Source organism: Crocuta crocuta, unplaced genomic scaffold (assembly GCF_008692635.1).
Source record: "Crocuta crocuta isolate KB4526 unplaced genomic scaffold, BGI_CrCroc_1.0 scaffold162, whole genome shotgun sequence".
In the NCBI taxonomy this organism is placed as follows: domain Eukaryota; kingdom Metazoa; phylum Chordata; class Mammalia; order Carnivora; family Hyaenidae; genus Crocuta; species Crocuta crocuta.
The window spans coordinates 1,176,296-1,197,849 of NW_027529433.1; the positions used below are offsets into that span (position 1 = coordinate 1,176,296).

The 21,554-nt window shown below is 38.0% G+C and overlaps 1 pseudogene; it reads left to right on the plus strand.

Moving 5' to 3' along the window:
- Positions 1–11,841: 11,841 nt before the first annotated feature.
- Positions 11,842–11,956, plus strand: LOC144228141 (U2 spliceosomal RNA; annotated as a pseudogene).
- Positions 11,957–21,554: the final 9,598 nt, after the last annotated feature.

A 21,554-nucleotide genomic window follows, 5' to 3' on the forward strand; every position in this document is an offset into this window, starting at 1 on the left:
TCATTCTGAAGCAGTCAGCTGCCCTAAAGGAGAATGAAGGGCTTCAGCTAATCCAATCCCCAGCAATACCTCTGTCATTGTAACTGACATAGTGAATATCAGAAACAAATTTCTCCTAATGGAAAAAGGGGCTTTTTTTTTTTTTTGGTAGTATATAAATATTGGAAATAGTCTTCTTGATGAAATTAAAGTTATTTAAGATATACCAATTAATTAAAAACAGTTTAAAGCAAGATATAAGAACCTAGCACTAGTTTATGGTCTCCAACCTTCAGAATATACCCTGAGGCTTGGTATTTATTTTAACAGGCTGGTTGACTGATGGAAATAATAAGAATGTTGCCTCTGGAATGCTGTTATAGCCACCTTAAGTGAATAGTCCTTCTACTGTGTTGGCACTTAGAAGAATACAGGCCTACCATTTTATCATGTTACCTTATTAATGAATGTTAACATAATAAATATCCATTATATGTGGCAAAACTTAGAATCTTGTTTTGATTATAACCTGGTAGCAATGTTTTAGAGAAACCGTACTGGCTACCATGACCTATCCAAAAAAGGTTAAGAACTGAACATAACCAAATCAATTTAGGTCAACTAAACACAGATAATGGGAGAAAATGGACATTTTCTTTGGTCCTCAAATGAGTGTGTAATTTATAAAGCAGGTATAAATCCCTGAAAGCAAAACACTAATATGATTTCCCTCCCTCACTAAGAGATGCATGACCCACTAAATAGATTGGTCTTCTCTTTACTGAAACACCTGGTGAAAAGAATTGTCTTATGATGTGATTTTTTTCTCAAGGTCAGAACCTAGACATCCTGAAACATCACATGGAGTTCCAATGAGGAAACAGTTGATAAATTTGAATTCAAAATTGTGTTCAAATGGACTCTTGTAGATCTGTGACAATTTATACCCTACTAGTGGCATCTTCATGCTTCATTCAGTAATAAATACCAAGAAAGGGAATGCACAAGAGTCCTAGAAGTATAGTTAGTTGGACTTTTGGTCATTATTTTATCCCCTGTACTGTGAGGCAAAACAAGGGTCATAATATTCCTAAGAAATTTCTTTGAACTAACTAGTATCTGATAGGCAAAATAATGGTTTCCCAAAGATGTCCACGACTTAATCCCAGGAATCTGTGACTGTGTTAGGCTACATGGCAAATGGGAATTAAAGCTGTTAATTCAATGCCATTCCATTGGGAAAATTATCCTGGACTATCTGGGTGGATCCCATATAATCTCGAGTCCTTATAAGTAGAAGAGGGAGACAAAAGAGGAAAACCAAGAGATATGGGCATGTAAGAAGGACTCAGTCTGATATTGCTGGCTTTGAAGATAGGGGAAGAGGTGATGAGTCAGGGAATACACACTGCCTCCAGAAGCTGGAAAAGATATGAAAACGGCTTCTCCCCTAGAGCCTGAAGAAGGAAAGCAGACTCATCATGAATTTAGCCCTGTGAAACTCACTTCAGAATTGTGACCTCAAGAACTATAATAAAGTTATTTTGGTCTAAGTCACCAAGTTTGTAGTAATTTGCTACAGCTCCTGTGTTTTAGTTTATTAGAACTAAATAAGAAAAAAAATAAGGTGAAAATAAATAAGTAAATATGCCCACCCACCCCTGAGAGCCAGATACCACACTCTCTACACTGTTATGTACTATGAGGAGCTGATCACCATGACTGTATCATGAAGGTACCTTCTGGCTTCTGGGATATCAGACAGTGAGTGGATAATTTCTACCTGCTCTTTCCACTTCAGCACCATGATCCTTACAGTGGCTGTATTCCACAAAGACAATAGTTCCTAAGGGCAGCACTCATCCACAGTGAAATGTCAATCAATTAATAATATGATTAAAAGTCAAAGAAAACATTTGAATGAGAAACTGGAAAAATCCTTAGACACAGGGCTATTTGTTTTCTATCTAAAAGCAGAACATTCAGAAGCAGTAGCCATGTATATAAATGGCCTAACTATATGCAGAATCAAGTAGCAAAAATGAATGAATAATGGAAGTAGCAGAAAGCATGGGTCCCAGCCATTTCTGCTCTACCAGTGTTTGCACTGTGCAGGAATATGAATAATACTAAAGACAATTCTATGATAAAAGGACCTTTTATTTGTACAACCCCTTCCTGGTTCTGGAAAGAAACTACAAATTTGTTCATATGGTCACATGTGTCCTGTAATTCACAAAAGTAAGATATCTTAACTACAGCCAGTTAAGACCATTGTCTTATTTTAACTGTAGCCCATTATACAGTGCCAGAACCCAATCAAGGGCTCCCCAGAGCAGGAATAGCCTGGTAAGTGTGTCGAGCATAAGTGGGGTAGAAGGGCATCTATATATGGGGCGCCTGGGTGGCTCAGTCAACTTAGCATCCAACTCCTGATTTCGGCTCAGGTCATGATCTCACAGTTTGAGAGATCTAGCCCCATGTTAGCACAAAGTCTGCTTGGGATCTCCCCCTGCCCTTCCCCCACTCACTCACTCTCTCTGAAAAATAAGCATTTAAAAAAAATTTTTTTTAAAAAGGGGCATCTAAGTAAGAAGTGTCTAGGCAGAAAATCAGAGCCTGAGCAAGGTGAAGGGAAGTCAACACAGGAAGACTGCCAATTATGAGGTGCCAGAGCCCCAGCAGGGTGAGGAGGGTGACACAGAAGGCAGGAGGCAGCAAGAGCAATGCGAGACTGCATAGCAAGTAATTCATTATATTAAGGATAATGGGAGCCAGTTTTCTACTGTCAGAGATGCAGGTAAGAATGCCAGAGCATCTTCACTCATCAGATGCCACAGATTACGTATTCCCTAAATGGCTACAGCAAGATTTCTGGGCTCACATGCTTGCCAGAACCTTGCTACTCCCACCAAAAAGTAAAATATTTCCCCTTTCATGACTCTAGGCAGCACTTTGTGACTGAAATGTTCTGGAAGTACTGCCGTTTGACTTTCAAGAATAGATAACAAAAAGCAAAATGATTTGTCCCTAGCTTTCTATATTTCTTGGGACACCAGCACTTGAAATCCAGTCACCATGTTGTAAGGATCCTAAGCTACAGAAGGCTCTATAGGTTGTCTGGTTGGCAACTATAGCTAAGGTCTCAATGTACAGAGAGCGTCAGGGTCCAGGCATGTGACTGCGTAAGCATTCAGATGACTTCAGGCGCCAGGGTGAGCCATTCCCTCTGATGCTGAGTGGAGCAAGATGGGTCATCCCCACTGAGTCCTGTCCAGATTGCAGACTTACAAGCAAAACAAATGTCATTGTTATTTCAAGCCATTAAGTTGTGGATCCAGCCACACACAGTACCTATAACATCACTCCATACTAGAAACAACCTAAATATCTGTCAGCAGGAAAACAAATAAACAAATGGCGGCATACTGATGCAATGGAATAATACACAACAATAAAAGGAAATGAATAACTACTGCATACAGTAATATGAGCAAACTCTCAAAATATTCTGCTGAGCAAAGTAATTCAGACACATAAGAATGTACCTTATGATTCCACTTACAGAAAGTTCTAGAACATGTAAAAATAGTCTGTGGTTACATATACCAAATAATAGTGACGTTTACTTTTGGTGGGAGGAGTGGAGAGGGTCTTAGGATTAACTGAGAAACAGCACAGGGAACCTTTTGGGATGTTGGAAATATTCTCTGTCTTGATGATATATTGATTATACTAGTTTACACATTTCTCAGCATTAACATAAGCATATATATAATATGCATGTTTCACTGTACATAAACTATTTCCTAATTTAAAAATATTTACATATTACCAGTGACAATTTATAAGGCAGAAACAACTTTATATAAACTATAAATAGTAAAAACTATAAATATTAAACTATAAATAGCAAGAACAAATTTCACCTAATCATGTTACAGCCTGAGATACCTTTTTCTTCTCTATATACAAAATTTTGTCATATAAAAATGTGGTCAAAGTGTATACAGTTAAAAAATGTAGACTGAAAAATTCTTATAGAAGTATAAATAGGTAGTTAAATGTGTTATGTTTCTAGATCTGGTGAGTAACAGAATCTACTTCTGCTTCTGTTAAAAATGTCTTTTGTCAACATTGTCCTAGATTTGACTATTTAATTGCTTATGGGAACTATTTTCCATCTCAAAGAAGGCTGATGTTCTAGAAATGTCAGATTCAGGTCATGAAATAACAAGCAACTGCAGATCAAACTTTACATACAGACAAGGTTTACTTTCAGACTTCACTGTTGTTCTCCAAGCAGAATACTTATATTCCATTCCTTTTTCTTTTCTACAGTCATGTTTTAGAGACCAAGAGACTTGGCACAGGAAATGGTTTTGTGGGATAGAAATGTCTTAGAGTTTGCATCAAATATGAGAAATCACACCCTGAAAAAGTGAAAAGGTGCAGATGGAAGTGAAAGAAGGGAGGAAGGAATGGAAGGCGAGACATAGATTGAGAGAGAGGAGGAGGAGGGAGGAAAGAAGGGAAGGAGAGAAGGGAAGGAGGGAGGAAATTTTACCTAGTAACAATAACTGAAGCTTATTTCAGTAACAAGTCTGATCATTAAGGTGATATGAAATTCTGAACTCCTGACTTCTAGCATCACAAGATCCTCTATCAAATGAAAAAAAAATTAAGCCTTTCTTGAAAATGCTACAACTTTATATAAATTTGAGACAATCCCCAGCTGTCTTTTTAGCCTTAAGGGAGAGCAATAGTTAATACTAAATCTTTTCTCTTGTTTCTGTCATTTAAAAAATTAGCTTAACACACCCACTAGTAAAACTCCACATGCTGCAGAAATAAAAATAGTGAGGGATTATGCCTTCTTTATTGCCAACACAATGCCAGGGCAGATTCTATTTAAAAGCAACTAATGTGATCATGAGAATTATTATCAAAGAAAACCCTACTGCTTTAAAAGATTTCTCTTAATTATTCTCTAGCTGTTCTACTAAGGTTAGTTAAACTTCACTACATAAATGTTCACAAAGGAACTAATAGAAAAGGGAACCCAGATTGTTGTGTATTTTAGTAAACCTATTAGAGAATTTATGGAGAGAAGAAATCAAGTTAACTACCATAGGAAAGGAAAAAGAAAACAAAGTGTATTTGAGCCAACTTCTGCATAGTTTTACAGGTGCCCCACAAATGTGATGTCATTTTGATTGGGGCAACCTCTTTTCCACAAAGACAAATGAAAGAGCTCCTTTTCAAATAACCCTTACACCTCACACAGGTGGTCACATCTAAAATAAACCTACAGACTGTGCCTCAGAAACAGTTTTCTAAAGAAACATTCTTTTAGGGCTCCCCAAAGGGCAAAAAAAAGTGATGCCGAATGCCGAATAGAGCTGACTGCTCTATTGAGGAAAAATGAATAACGTGGTTTTTCTGCTCTGATCAGAGTGAAAGGCATGTTCCTCGATTAGTAGTTTTATAATCTACCAAACATGAAGAAACCTTTTCTTGCCTTTTTCAAAACCAATTTCCAATGGGTCTTGAGTGCAAAAATTGGCTCATGTCCAGACGGTGGACAATGGATTGTGGCTTTTTTTGGGTGAGTGACCTCAGACTTCTGATTGTTTCCTTTGACAGTACAGATTCAGTAATGTCCTTTTGGTTGCCCTTTGATTTTGCCTTTAGGGACACCATGTTCTATTAACCATGAGAGTCTAAAGGACTCTCGGTGGGTCTTTTATGGGTCTCCTGTAGCTGCCTCTCTAACTGCGTGACTCATTACAATATGAGCCCACAAAAATATATATACTATCACCCTGCTTCTGCTGTTTTGCGGTCCTGTCGTAGCAAATCATCTTCAGCAGGGCACTTAACCTACTTTGGTGCGTTACAACTTTCATGGCTGTGTTGGGCTTTCCCTGCACCTCCATTGTAAGAGGTGAGCTTTGTTTCATAGGCTACCATGGCATCCTCTGGCTTTCACACTTAGCTTTTAATGGCCAGTTAAATGTTTAGAGCTTCTCGTCTTTTTCCCAAGTATCACTTGAAGTTAATAATGGCCATCCAATTCCACTGTTTTTAGTTACTACTTTTCCATAGTTCTCAAATGCTGGAAATAGCACACAGACTAATACATTTCTTTCCAATGGTATGCCATTCCAATTCACCTCCAGGGAGTTTTAGCAATTGCACTTCTTGCTACCTTATGTCAAGGACTATCTTTGCTTCACCTACCATCAGGTACGGAATCTCCAGGACTAACTGAGGAGGGGTGAGACTGCTCCTAAATCCCATCCCCGAACTTGCTTTTCTTGGGTCATTCTGGTACCATGTGTTGCAGTCTGGATTTCCCAGGAACCAAGTCTCAGACAGTAATGAGTATGTAGGAGATTTGCCAGGAAGTGCTTTTGTATTCAACACCTGTGGAAGAGAAGGGAAGGGAAGGAACCAGGACTGGCCAGAGAGAAGAGTCAAAATGTGATGTGGTCTCAATGCAATGCCTAAGCTGGCCGTGTAAGGAGTTTCAAAGACGGACTGACCCTTCAGAGTATCCCCTGTTGGCTTATCATTTGTTGGTCATTTGCTTCCAGCTGCTCTGGGAAGAGGGTGTGAACTTGGCTGAGGAGGTTCCAATGTCCTCTGGGGACTAAGAGCTGAGAATTACCTGCGGGTGACATTCTCAGCAGCTGAAGTGATAAACTGTTTAATTCTGAAGAGGACTACAGGTGGCACATCACAATCTTCCTCCCAGTGATTCAAAACTTCCACCATTATGTAGTGGCCCTATAACTCTAGTAATGCTTTTTCCTTAAATTTAAATCTCTTTTACCTACTATAAAAATACCAACTTTCTTTTGGTTCATATTTGATTGGTCTATCATCTCTATTGCATTACTTAAAATATTCCTGGTCCTTATATTTTAGATGTGATCATGTAAACAGCATGTTTGGATTTTTTTAATCCAGTCTTAATGATACACACTTTTTACTAGAGAGCTCTGTGATCATTATTGTTGTTGTTGTTATCGCTGTTGATATATCCAAAGTTATTTCTACCAATTTAGTTGTTTTTTGTTCCATTGTCGTGGTGTTTCTACATTTATTTTTCTCTCATTTCTTGGCTTTCTGCCTGGCTTTCCTGCCTTTTGTTTTAAATGACATTTTCTTTCTATTGTTTAGAAAATAAATATCATATTTATATTTATTTAGTTGACCATGCAAATTTTAATACACATACTTAATACAATCTAAATGCAGTGAAATACTTTTCCTTTCTCCCCAAATAAAACAAGGAATTTAGTATGTTTTAAAACTACTCCCTCCTCCTAGTTTACATGATTTATTTTCTTTAGTATTTTATCTCTCTTGTTTTTTGTAGGAGTGCTGATAATACTGACTCTATCTCTGGCACTCCACTTTATTCATTTTCTCTCTATGACCTCTCTTGGATCTATCTCTTCTGGGCCCCTTGGAGATTAATACACTTACCTTAGAAATAGCTACTAAGGCTGGGATGTGAGATACTTGTTTTGGCCTCCCATGAATCTGTTAAAGATAATCTCATCTTGCCCCTTCCTGATGTATAGGTGGTACCACAAGACCTAATTAAAGGTTAGCTGCCAATGAGCTGCATGGAACCCTGTGACCTCACTACAGTGCTCTCCTACACATCCCCTCACTCAGTAAAATCTGGAACAAGGTCCAGACTTTAAAAAGAATAATTGTGTAGCTGTATCATCATTGCCTGATTCTCCCTATCAGCAAGTTACCCCGAATAAACCTTCATGGAAACTTCATCGAGTGACCTGCTTAATTTTATGGTCTCAAATCACCTTCTCATTTCAAGGGACATTAGACCATCCCTCTCTCCAGCTTCTATCATTTTTTAATTACACAAATTAAATCTTAAAATCATTGTTTTATATACTCAATGTAGGTCATTTGTCTTTTATATCTTTTGAGATCTTTGTCTAAGATATTACTCAGCTTTACTAAATAATGTCTAGATGAATATGACATTTTATATTTCTTGAATTAGGAGGCTCACATCTTTCATCAATTTTTAAGAAATTATCAGGTGTATCTCTTTGCATATTTTCTCTTAATAGTTTTCTCTGTTTTCCTTTTGGAGGGCCACTTAGGTATATGGCATATCATCTCCTTCTATCCTCCATGTCATTTATTCTCCCTACATTTGTACATGTTGGAAATTCTCCATAATATTTTTAAGGATGATATTATCTTATCTCTAAAGAGATAAGAACCAAGAAATAGCCATCAGATTCAGCAACTAGGAGGTGACCTTGGAGGAAAGAGGGGAACAGGAGAACAGAAGCTTTATTGCAAAGGAATCAACAGAAGGAAAGTGAACCAATGAGTACAGACTTTTCTTTTTAAAGGCATTTGGTAGAGGAGGAAGCAAGATGGCAGAGAAGTTGGGAGCTCCATATATTTTACTCACCCACATCTCTCCAACAGAGAAGGCCTGAATCCATAGGAACCCTTACAGAATCCAGGACTTTGGGAGGAAAAGGAGACAGAGGCCGCTGAAAAAACAACCTTATTGCATGAGTGTGAACTGAGGAAGATAAAAACGGGCTGGGACCTGGAGACACAGAGGGAGGGAGGGAGCCGTGGTGAGTCAAGGGGAAAAGAAAGAGCGGCTGGAACTGCTCAAGGAAGTGTCCCTGTACCTTGAGAAGAGAAAAACCTCGGCTTGGGATACAGAGTGATCCGGTTTCCAGCTGTGCAGCTGACCTTGAGCTGGATGCCCTGGTCCCAGGTGATGCCAGGAGAGGAAACTGCTCCTCTGCTCGCCAGCTCCACCCAGAGGGGTAGCAGTATGCCTGGAGCTGCTTCGCTGCTCTTCTATTCTAGCTCCACTCCATCCCCACTGGGGATGAAACTGCTGAGAGGGACTTGGCTTGCAGGTTTATATCGGGTGGTATCAATGTGGCACTCGGACTAAGATCTGGAACGAGGTGTGGATTGGGACATAAGGCACAGCCCACCTTGGCTACGCCCGCAGCACAGGGAGATCAAAAGAGTAAGCTGCAACGCTTGGTTTGAGAAGAGACTGGGGTGCCACCAGTTTTCTCCCCACAAACACCAAGATGGGGCCTCAGGGAGAGGCCAGTGGGACACAGTGGAGGCTAAGACCCGCCTACACTAAACCATGCCCATGCCCAGTAGAGAGCTGCTTTTTTTTTTTTTTTTTTTTTTTTTTTTTACCAGAGCCCAAGGATGCATTGCCATGATTAATTCTAGATCAGTTCTTTCTATGCAGATATATTTTCCCTCGTCTCATTCACTTCCCTCCCCTCTGCTGGACTGGGCACTCTGGTCATTGGTTTGCTTAAATAGTCACATTTAATCCATTCTCTAGATGTATACTCTACACCTTCACAGCTACCTATCTCTCTCTCTCTCTCTCTCTCTCTCTCTCTCTCTCCCTCTCTCTCATGATCAAATTATATAGTTTCTCTGAGTAAAATTATCTTCGTTTCTTTCTCCTCACCTCTTACCATATTCTCCTCTTTCTCTCTCTGAATTAAGCCTCTTAGTCTCTCTGTCTGGTTATCGTCCAATTCGCTTCTTCCCCGCTCTGTCATTTCTCTCTTTGTCTATGCACTTCCATCAGCACTGCATATACCCTGCTCTTTATTTGTAGCTGGGAATTCTGGTTTTATGCTTTTACACTGTCCTTTGTCTTTTGGGGATTTTTTTCTTTTCTTTTCTTTTTATGTATTTCTTTTTATTATTTGTTTTTCCTCCTTCCTCTTTTTTCCCTTTTTTCCTTTCTTTTTTTTTCTTTTTCTTTTTCCCTTTTGGTTTGCATCTTTGTTGGATTTGTCTGTGTGTTTGTGTGCCTTTGTTCCCTGTGTGTTTGTCTGTCTGTTTTCTTTTCCAGGGCTACCTCAAGAAACAAGCCAAAGTACAAATGGTGGAGAGTCCCAAATACCACTACGAGTAGGGAAATAAAAAAAAACAACAAAGTCTCAACAAGAAGACCAAGAGACACCATTCAAAGAACACTTCCTGAACAGACAGGCCCTGGACAGTCAAGGAGCCTTCTTTAATACAGCAGTACCCGCAGGTGCAGAGTGCATAATAAGCTTTTAAAACTAATAAGAGACAGAAAACTAGCCAAAATGATGAAACTGAAGAACTCTCCTCTAAAGAAATTCTAGGAACAAATGACAGCTAAGGAACTACTCAAAACAGATATAAGCAACATAACAGAACAAGAATTTAGAACAATAGTCATAAAATTAATCCCTGGGTTTGAAAAAGGCATGGAAGACATCAGAGAAACTATGGCTACAAAGACTATGGAGCTTAAAGACAGTTGTGATGACTTAAAATATGTGATAAATGAGATGGATAATAAAATGGAGGTGTCCAATGCACGGATTGAAGAGGTAAAGAGGAGAATAGGTGAATTAGAAGATACAATTATAGAAAAAGAGGAAGCCGAGAAAAAAAAGGGAGATAAACTGATCCAGGAACACAAAAGGAGAGTCTGAGAACTGAGCGATACAATCAAATAGAACAATATCCTTATCATAGGAATTCCAGAAAAGGAAGATAAAGGGAAAGGCACTGAAGGAGTCCTTGAACAAATTATAGTTGAGAACNTTTAGAACAATAGTCATAAAATTAATCCCTGGGTTTGAAAAAGGCATGGAAGACATCAGAGAAACTATGGCTACAAAGACTATGGAGCTTAAAGACAGTTGTGATGACTTAAAATATGTGATAAATGAGATGGATAATAAAATGGAGGTGTCCAATGCACGGATTGAAGAGGTAAAGAGGAGAATAGGTGAATTAGAAGATACAATTATAGAAAAAGAGGAAGCCGAGAAAAAAAAGGGAGATAAACTGATCCAGGAACACAAAAGGAGAGTCTGAGAACTGAGCGATACAATCAAATAGAACAATATCCTTATCATAGGAATTCCAGAAAAGGAAGATAAAGGGAAAGGCACTGAAGGAGTCCTTGAACAAATTATAGTTGAGAACTTTCCCAATCTGGGAAAGGAAACAGACACTGAAATCCAAGAGGTATAGAGAACAATCCTCAGACATAACTTGAATCGATTTTTTGCATGACATATCATAGTGAAACTGGAAAAATATAAGGACAAAGAGAGAATTCTGAAAGTAGCTAGGAATAAAAGGGCCCTAACATACAATGGGAAACCTATCACAGTGGTGACAGACCTATCTACTGAAACTTGGCAGGCCAGAAGAATATGGCAGGAAATCTTCAATGTGATGAACAGAAAAAATATGCAGCCAAGAATCCTCTATCCAGAAAGCCTGTCCTTCAGAATAGAAGGAGAGATAAAAGTCTTCCCTAATAAATAAAAATTGAAAAAATTTGTCACCACTAAAATAGCCCTACACGAAATTCTGAGGGGGACTCTATGAGGGAAATGTTACAAGGAACACAAGGTACCAGAGACACCACCACAAGCATGAATCCTACAAAGAAAACAATGACTCTAAACCCATAATTTTCAATAATAACACTGAATGTAAATGGACTAAATGCTCCAATCAAAAGACACAGGGTAGCAGAATGTATTAAAAAAAACAAAATCCATCTGTTTACTGTCTACAAGAAACTCATTCTAAACCTGAGGACATCTTCAGATTGAAAGTAAGGAGATGGAGAAATATATATCATGCTACTGGAAGTGAAAAGAAAGCTGGAGTAGCTATACTTATATCAGACAAACTGGACTTTAAAGTAAAGGCAGTAACAAGGGATGAAGAAGGGCATTATATAATAGTTACAGGGTCTATCTGCCAGGAAGAGCTAACAATTATAAATGTCTATGCACCATTGCTTCTCAGCCTTTCGGCTAAGATCAAGTGTAGTACCTGTTCTTATCAGTTTAATATAAATGTCTATGCACCGAACACAGGAGCATCCAAATACATAAAACAATTAATCACAAACAGAAACAGTCTTATGGATAAGGATGTGCTAATAGCAGGAGACTTTAATACTCCACTACAGCAATGGACAGATTAACTAGACAGAAAATCACCAAAGAAACAATGGACTTGAATGACACATTGGACCAGATGGATTTGACAGATATATTTCGAACTCTACATCCTGAGGCAATGGAATTCACTTTCTTCTCAAGTGCNTAGAAGAAACGCAAGTACAAAATCTAACAGTGCACCTATAGGAACTAAAAGGAGAGAAATAAGAGCACCCCAAACCCAGAAGAAGAGAAATAATAAAAATCATGGTGGAAATAAACAATATAGAATCCAAAAAAAAAAAAAAAGTTGAACAGATCAATAAAATCAAGAGTTGGTATTTTGAAAAAAATAAACAAAATTGACAAACCTCTAGCCAGGCTTCTCAAAAAGAAAAGAGACAGCATTCAAACAGACAAAATCATGAATGAAAATGGACTTATTACAACTAACCCCTCAGAAATACAAGCAATTATATCATTGATGAATACAGATGCAAAATTCCTCAACAAGATACTTGCAAACTGAATGCAACAGCACATAAAAAGAATTATCCACCAAGATCAAGTGGGATTCATTCCTGGGTTACAGGGCTGGTTCAATATTCGCAAATTAATCAGTGTGATACATCACATTAACAAAAGAAAAGATAAAAACCATACGATCTTGTCTATAGATGCAGAAAAAGCATTTGACAAAATACAGCATCCCTTCTCAATAAAGACATTCAAGAGAAGTGGGATAGAAGGAACTTACTTAAACATCATAAAACCCATCTATGAGAAGCCCTCAGCTAACATCATCCTCAATGGAGAAAAAATGACAGCTTTCCCCGAGATCAGGAACACGACAGGGATGTCCACTCTCACCACTGTTGTTTCACTTAGTGCTGGAAGTCCTAGAATCAGCCATCAGACAACAAAAGGAAATCAAAGACATCAGAATTGGCAAAGAGGAAGTCAAACTTTCACTTTTCGCAGACGACACCATATTCTACATAGAAAACCCAAAAGACTCTACCAGAAGCCTACTAGAATTGATCCATGAATTCAGCAAAGTTGCAGGATACAAAATCAACGTACAGAAATCAGTTGCATTTTTATACACCAATAATGAAGCAACAGAAAGAGAAATCAAGAAACTGATCCCATTCACAATTGCAAAAAATACCATAAAATACCTAGGAATAAACCTAACCAAAGATACAGGAGATCTGTATGATGAAACTATAGAAAACTTATGAAGGAAATTGAAGAAGACACAAAGAAATGGAAAAACATTCCATGCTCATGGGTGGGTCGGAAGAATAAATATTATTAAAATGTCATTACTACCCAAAGCTATCTACACATTCAATACAATTCCAGTCAAAATTGCACCAGCATACTTCTCAAAACTAGAACAAACTATCCTAAAATTTGTATGGAACCACAAAAGACCCCGAATAGCCAAAGTAATAGTGAAGAAAGAAACCAAAACAGGAGGCATCACCATCCCAGATGTTAGCCTCTACTACAAAGCTGTAATCATCAAGACAGTATGGTATTGGCACAAAAACAGTCACATACACCACGGAATAGAGAACTCAGAACGGGACCCACAAATGTATGGCCAACTAATCTTTGACAAAGCGGGAAAGAGTCTCCAATGGAAATAAGACAGCCTCCTTAACAGATGGTGCTGGAAGAACTGGACAGCAACATTCAGAAGAAAGAAACCAGATCATTTTCTCACACCACACACAACAACAAACTCAAAATGGATAAAGGACCTGAACGTGAAACAGGAAACCATCAAAACCCTAGAAAAGAAAGCAGGAAACAACCTCCTTGACCTTAGCTGCAGCAATTTCTTACTTGACACATCTCCAAAGGCAAGAGAATCAAGAGCAAAAATGAACTATTGGGACCTCATCAAGATAAAAAGTTTCTGCATGGCAAATGAAATAATCTATAAAACTAATAGGCAACTGACAGAATAGGAAAAGATAGTTGCAAATGACATAGCAGATAAAGGGCTAGTATCCAAAATCTATAAGGAATTCAACAAACCCCACACCTGGAAAACAAATAATCCAGTGAAGAAATGGGCAGAAGACATGAACAGACACTTCTCCAAAGAGGACATCCAGATGGCCAACAGACACACGAAACGATGCTCAGTCCCTCTCATCATCAGGGAAATACAAATCAAAACCACACTGAGACACCTCCTCACACCGGCCAGAGTGGCTAAAATGAACAAATCAGGAGACTATAGATGCTGGCAAGGATGTGGAGAAATGAGCACCCTCCTACACTGTTGGTGGGAATGGAAGCTGGTGCAGCCCCTCTGGAAAACAGTATAGAGGTTCCTCAAAAAATTAACAATAGAACTGCCCTAGGACCCAGCAATAGCACTGCTAGGAATTTACCCAAGGGATACAGGAGTGCTGATGCATAGGGGCACATGGACCCCAATGTTCACAGCAGCACTCTCAATAATAGCCAAATCATGGAAAGAGCCTAAGTGCCCATCAACTGACGAATGGGTCAACATGTGGTTCATCTATACAATGGAATACTACATGGCAATGAGAAAGAATGAAATCTGGCCATGCGTAGCAACATGGATGGAAATTGAGGGTATTATGCTGAGCGAAATAAGTCAGACAGAGTAGGACAGATACCGTATCTTTGCACGTATACGTGGATTAGGAGGAACTTAATGGAGGACCATGGGGGAGGAGAAAAGGAAAAATAGTGGGGGAAAGGGAGGGAAGCAAACCATGAGAGACTCTTTAATGCCGAGAACAAACTGAGGGCTGATGGGAATGGGGGAGGAGGGTGGGGGGTGATAGGCACGGAGGAATGTACTTGTTGGGATGAGCACTGGGTGTTATATGGAAATTGACTTGAAAATAAACTATTTAAGAAAAAGTTAAATAAGTAAGTAAATAAGTAAGTAAATAAATGAAACATTTGGTAGAGGAAAATAAAAGAAAAACAAAACAGCAAATGGAGCGATTCTTTTCAGATAGGAAAAATCTAGTTTTGTCTGTACTGTCCAGGAAAAATGATCCTAGTGAAAGTAACTAGGAGGAATAATTGATGGCCAGTATCTTAGATGATCTGTGAGAAGATGGGACTCAGGACTTCATTCCAGTGTTTTTTCCAAAGAACAATCAGAATAACCTTCTTGGTGTTGTTTTGGTTTTGTTTAGAATTATTATCAAAACTATAATCCATATTCAATGAACAAAATTTTTAAGTACAGATAAACAAACATGTTTAAAGCACAGGTAATTTCATTTTCCTGCCCAGGTCATGTGCTATATATTTACAATATATATTAACATATATACAAACAAACATAAATGTGACCATATTATGCAATTTTTGCAATCTCATTTTCTCATTTAATGAACTGTGATCGTCAGCCTGCATCAAATGCAGCCTGCATCAAAAGCAAAATAATCTTTTAAAACCAGAAACTGGATTTTATCACCTCCTCTCCTTATTAAAATATTTCACTGTCTGAATATACTTACAAATTTATCTTTATATATTTAAAAACTACATATCCATGGGGCACCTGAATGATTCAGTTGGTTCAGCATCTGAGTCTTGGTTTTGGCTCAGGTCATGATTTCATGGTTTATGAGTTCACACCCCACATCAGGTTCTGCGCTGACAGCACGGTGCCTGCCTGGGATTCTCTCTCTCACTCTCTCTCTCAAAATAAATAAATAAACATTTCATACACACACACACACACACACACACACACACACACACACACATACATACATACACACCTATGTCCAAGTTTCATCATCTGACCTGCAACGCCTTGAGTGATCAACATCTAGCCTTGCCTTATACCACTTTATGCCTCAGTTACTTGCTCCAAACTCTCTTTCACTTCCTCAAGGACACAAAACTTTCTCACATCAGATTCTCTGTTAAGACTGCCCTTCTTTAGGATCCCTACATGGCTGCATCCTTTTGATCCTTTGGATCTCAGCCCATCTCTATCCTGTATACTCAAATCAAAATTGGATTCCTGTATGGTGACCGTAAGTCCCAAATTGCTGGCACAGTTCTGATTTTCACCTGTTTTTACAACATAATAATTAATAATGTCTCCTTTCACTCTCAGAGAGCCTCAGTTTAAATGATGAGTTACAGAGTTAGTCTGCTCATAACCCGCAGTTCTTCCCCTTTGTAATAGCTACCACAATTTATAATTATGAATTTGTCTCTCCATTTTCTTTTGCTGTGTGTTAGTCTAGAATCTCAGAGAAAATGGAAAAAAGTTTGTTCTCCACTGTATGTATCTAGTCCTTAGATTTTGACCGTCAGAGTGAATATTTTTGGTTGAATGAACAAGGCTGAGAAAAGATTATAAGAGATGTTGCGTTTGGATAAACAAATGAAGAGGGTACAGGAAATGTTGACACAGAAAGGTACAGTATTAACCAGGACAGCCTCAATAAAATACACTGAGAAGGGATTGAGATACAGGACTTGGGGCCAAAGAGGGGAAGTGCAGGGGATAGAAACCTGGGTTGAAATGATCTGAGGAAAGTGAAAAATTTTTAGGCATTCCACAGATAGTAGAAGGAATAGATTTTTATACTGCCAATGAAGATATCATTTACCTGATTTTTTAAAAAAAAATGAAGGCCGAGAGAATATGTACTGCTCACATACAAATGAAATTTGGAAACTATCCAAAGTTCACTATTCCTTCACAAAGAATTTTACAACGGGACATCAAGATAACGACAAATTTCCACCAGCCTTGCCTTTGACAACCTAGCAGACCAGAGGGGGTGCCATTATCCTGACTTGGGCACCAAATATACTTGCCAAAGGCAGCTGGAATCCTTAAGGCTGACACACTCCTCACCTGCACAGCAGACCACCTCTAGTTGGCTCAGAGCTATCCAGACTCAAAGCCCAGGTAGCTCTAAGCAGTCAGCAAAATTCACAGGCCTTGCTTTCCTACTGTGGGAGAGAAAGGGTGGTCTTTAGGCTTTGACTGTGGGAGAGAGAGGGTGGTCTTTAGGCTTTGAAAGGCCTGTTGCCATTTCCCAACCTCAGCCTCCTGCCAGGGGCCAGCCTCTACCTGGTCTGCATAAGGCTCCCCATTTGGCAGAAGAATATCCTATTCAGTGCTCCAACTTTGGTCTCTACTCTTTAATTTTTTCTTTGACAATAACATTCTTTAAAAGGAAGTGAAATGCATTCTTACTCTGCTTTCTCAGTCCTATATCCTTTCTCAGTCTCTTTCGAAGCTGAGGGTTTCTTTTAGCCTTTATGAAAATCATTAAGAAGTTTCAACATCATAAACACTTCAGAAGTGATTCAACTCATTGGCTAATAATAAAAGTAGTGTAAAATCTACTAAATGAGTGTTTGAGAGTTTAAGTGCTTTTATTAGCATCTCTGTTTAAATTTAATTTAGTGTAGGTGCTGCGTTTTGATTTTGGTCTAGTTTTGATTATCTGCAATTAACTGTGAGGTTTATTATTTAAAACCAAAGTCAGTTCAGTAAGATTTGCCTTGCTTTCGTCTATGCCAATAAGGAATGTAACACTAGTCACAACAACTTATTTTCTTTTTCTTTTCTCATGTGCAACATTTCTGCAAATCCATATGCATCAAAATACCACAGAAGTATTCATTTCTCCATTAAAATACATTTTTCTTCCATTCAAATAGTAAATATTGGAAGATCTAAATCAACAAAAGGCCCTAAATACTCTAAGGATCTAAAAATACTTTAAACATATTTCAGTAATCAAATTTTCAATTTTTAATGATTCATACTCCATGAAATAAATATCTTTTAGAATTTTATACTGTCAATATTTACTAATATTTTAATATTTAGTACAGGTTAGTTATTTATTTTCCCTTTTTTGGAATAATCGATTAGAAGCTAGTATGTTAAAAGAAGATTTTTTTAAAGACACTTTAAATAAAGTCCAGTTTGAAATAAATCTTTAAACAAAAGGCTAATCAATGAAGAGGCATTTACTAAGTAGGCAATATGACGTTAGTCCAGTTCTAAGCAGTATCAGGCACAAAAGGACAGGTGTCTGACAGGAAAGCATTCCCTCTCTGGCTACCCCCACTGCCATTGCCTGTCTAAGCTTTCACCCCTTTACCTCTGCAGGACTGAAGTAGTCTGGCCCTTCTTCCTCCCAGCTCCCGCTGTCACCTTCTAGATACACCCCAAGTGGCAATCTGCACATACTGCCAAATCCATCTTCCCAAAATATGTTTTTCATTACTTTTTCTTCTTCCTAAAAATGTTTAAGCTAAACTCCAAACTTCTCAGCCTTACACAGAGGGGGAAGCACTGTTTTTAGAATCAGACCCAGGTTCACACACCTGTTTGGATACATTTATGAATGACTTAAGTTGCTTCATGTCATGTGTAAAATGGATATGGTCAAGATTACCTCACCAGGGTGATAAAAGGAATAAATAGTATAAGCAAAGCCCTGAGCAAATATCAAATGCTTCTCTAAATTGACTAGCTTTGGACATCTTTTACTATGTGGCCCCATCTTCCTAATTTATCTCTTTCCACTTGTCTGCACCAATACTCTTTGCCATATTATCTCACCTACACACAATCTCTACATGTGCTTTTTGTTTTCCCATTTTCATGCCTTGGTTCATGACTTAAAAAAAAAAAAAAAACTAACATTTACTTATGTACTAGTACTGCATTAAGCTGATATATAGCTCCTTTAATCTTAATAAATAATGTGCCATTACAGATGAGGAAACAGTTTCAAAAGGCTGAGAAAATTAAACTTTTTTTTTTTTAATTCAGTCCTTTATTTTTGAGAGAGTGAGAGAGAGTGCATGCACGCAGGGGACAGGCAGAGAGACAGTGAGAGAAAGAAAGAGAATCTCAAACAGGGTCCACACTTAGGGCAGAGCCCTATATTGGGCTTGATCCCATGATCTGAGCCAAAATCAAGAGTCAGAGGCTCAACAGACTGAGCCACCCAGGAGCTCTGAGAAATGCTAACTTTAACTGCATTAGTATCCATCATATGAGAATGGTACTTTTATTTTTCCCATTTACAGATAATAAATTTTAAAGAGGTTGTGAGGGAGGGAGGGAGGGATGGAGGAAAAAAAAAGAAAAAAGAAAGATTAAAGAAGTTAAAAAGTGATGAGTAGTAGTTTCAAACAATTTAAGTCCGTTTGTTTCAATAACAACAGAATGATTAACCTTCAATTTACATATGAAAAAGGTAAAGATATGAAAATTTGTAAATGAAACAGATACAATTTTGAAGACAAAGAACAAAATGAGGGTCCTATCCAGCCAAATAACAAGATAGTATAAAACTGTAGGAATTTGGATGAGGTAGTACTGGCACAGAAATGGGAAATGAGCCAGTGGAACAGAATACAGAGCTCAGAAAATGGGCCTGTGGATACAGAGGTACGTAGTAGATGGCTGATTATATCTGACTCTTTGGAGAAAAGGATGGACCCTATAATAAATGGTGTCAGGAGAAAAATGAAATTAAACTTCTACTTCATACTGCTCACAAAATATTAAAAAAAAAAACTTTTCAAGTGGATTGAAAATCTAAATGTGAAAAACAATACTGTAAAAATGTGTGTAGTATCTTTTTGACCTTAGAGTAGAAAATGATTTCTGAACACCAAAAAAAGCACAAACAATTTAGGAAAAAAATGTGTTATAAATTTGTCCAAATCAGTACCTAAGCCTGCAAAATTACCCACTTAAAATAAAAATATCCAACCCAATTTTCTACCTATCATAAAATCACTCCAGCAAATGATTCATCATATTTAAGAGAGGTATATTAGGAGACTATCATTGTTTCTTCTCAAAAGAAGGAAGATATAGAGCAAGAAAAATAGTAAGATGATTCTTTGATGCCTCATGACCTGGATACTATTCTTTCTGTGAAGTGAACATGTGAAAGGGCATTTATTCCCAAAAGACAGCATTCCCTTCCATAAAAATCTGAACTCAGAAAGGAGCTTGTAGCCAGGGAATCAGCTCAACACCAGGCCTAAGCTGGGAAAATAAGCACTCTTTCAGAATCTCTAGAATTTATAATAGCTGCTCTTGCATTCCCTCCCTTTGACTCCTCTTCAGACGCCCCTGTTTCCTCATCCACACCAGATTAGATCCAGCCCCATGTGCTGGCTCCCAGTTCTAGACACCACTATTAACAGCAGTGGCTTGCTATGAGCCCTCCCCTGTGTCATCTCGGTTTCTAAAACTGTTTTTAATAATATTAAATATTTAATTAAATTAAATGTGATATTTCTCAACAGAAGAAAAAGGATATAAACAGCATGATCCATGACACATTAGGCTTTCAATCCTCAGAGTCAGCTTGGAGTTCGTTCTCCCCTGCATCTCCTAAGAAGTGCTGATCTTAGTCTCACTTCACTCCAGTCCTCCATCCTACCGATATGGTTAATTATCAATTTCATGTCTAACCAAATGTCTAAAAAAATTCTTTTGTTGGCCTCTCAGGATCAAGAAAAGGATCAAGAAAACATCTTCATCCTAGAATGAAAGGCTATGCATAATACTATTTGTCTCTATCAATTTTATTCCTTTCCTTATTCATAACCTGCCCTCTTGAGTTGCATATTTTCCATGATGCTTCACCTGCAATCCAACACGCATTGATTTTCCAGCTTTTCCAAATGTGTTCTGTATATACCACAATCTTCATTCTTCAGCATTTGTAATTATTCTAATATTCCTTGACATTGTGGACTCCTCCACGTGTAAAAATTAGCTGATAACTATTACCATAGTCTTTACAAGATGAAATACTTAATACGACATGAATTTAAGTCAAATCAGATCAGAGGATTCTTTAAAAATGGCATCCTAAACACACCTCATTCATTTCCACTACCCATCTCATCTGTCTACTTCTTCTGAGTCAGAGGATTGTTTGGTGCCTCCACAAACCGAAAGAGCCAGTCAGAGTGGATGGTGCTCCCATTCATGGAAATGGCTGAAGAACAGCAAAGGAAGACAGCAATTAAAAGAGCTCCTTATGGGGACTTAAATAAGTTCAAATATATCAGAAACATTTTCTGGACATAAAGAAAATGATCATGGAAATTACTCAGTGGATGAACTGAAAGGGAAATTAGTCGTTTTTGAGACCCATGTTAGTGATCTGGAAGAGCATATGGAAGACAGATTTTAAAGCATGGCACAAAAGTACAAAAAGATGAAACTGGAAAGAATAAGAGGAAACAAAGCATAACTCTTGGAAATCTGTACTCTTTCTCTAATTTCTTATGGTGTACATTACAGGTTTTTAAACACTTTTATCTTTAAAAATGAAAACATATAAAGGCATAAAACATTTTTCAAGTCCATCTATCACTGTATCCCACGTATTTTTTGGTGGAAAGTGTTTTCCTTTGCTTTTTTTTAGAGAGAAAGAGAGCACGTGTGAGCTGGGGACAGGGGCAACTTGAGAAAGAGAGAGAGACTGAATCTTAAGCAAGCTCCACACTAAGCACAGAGCCTGACAT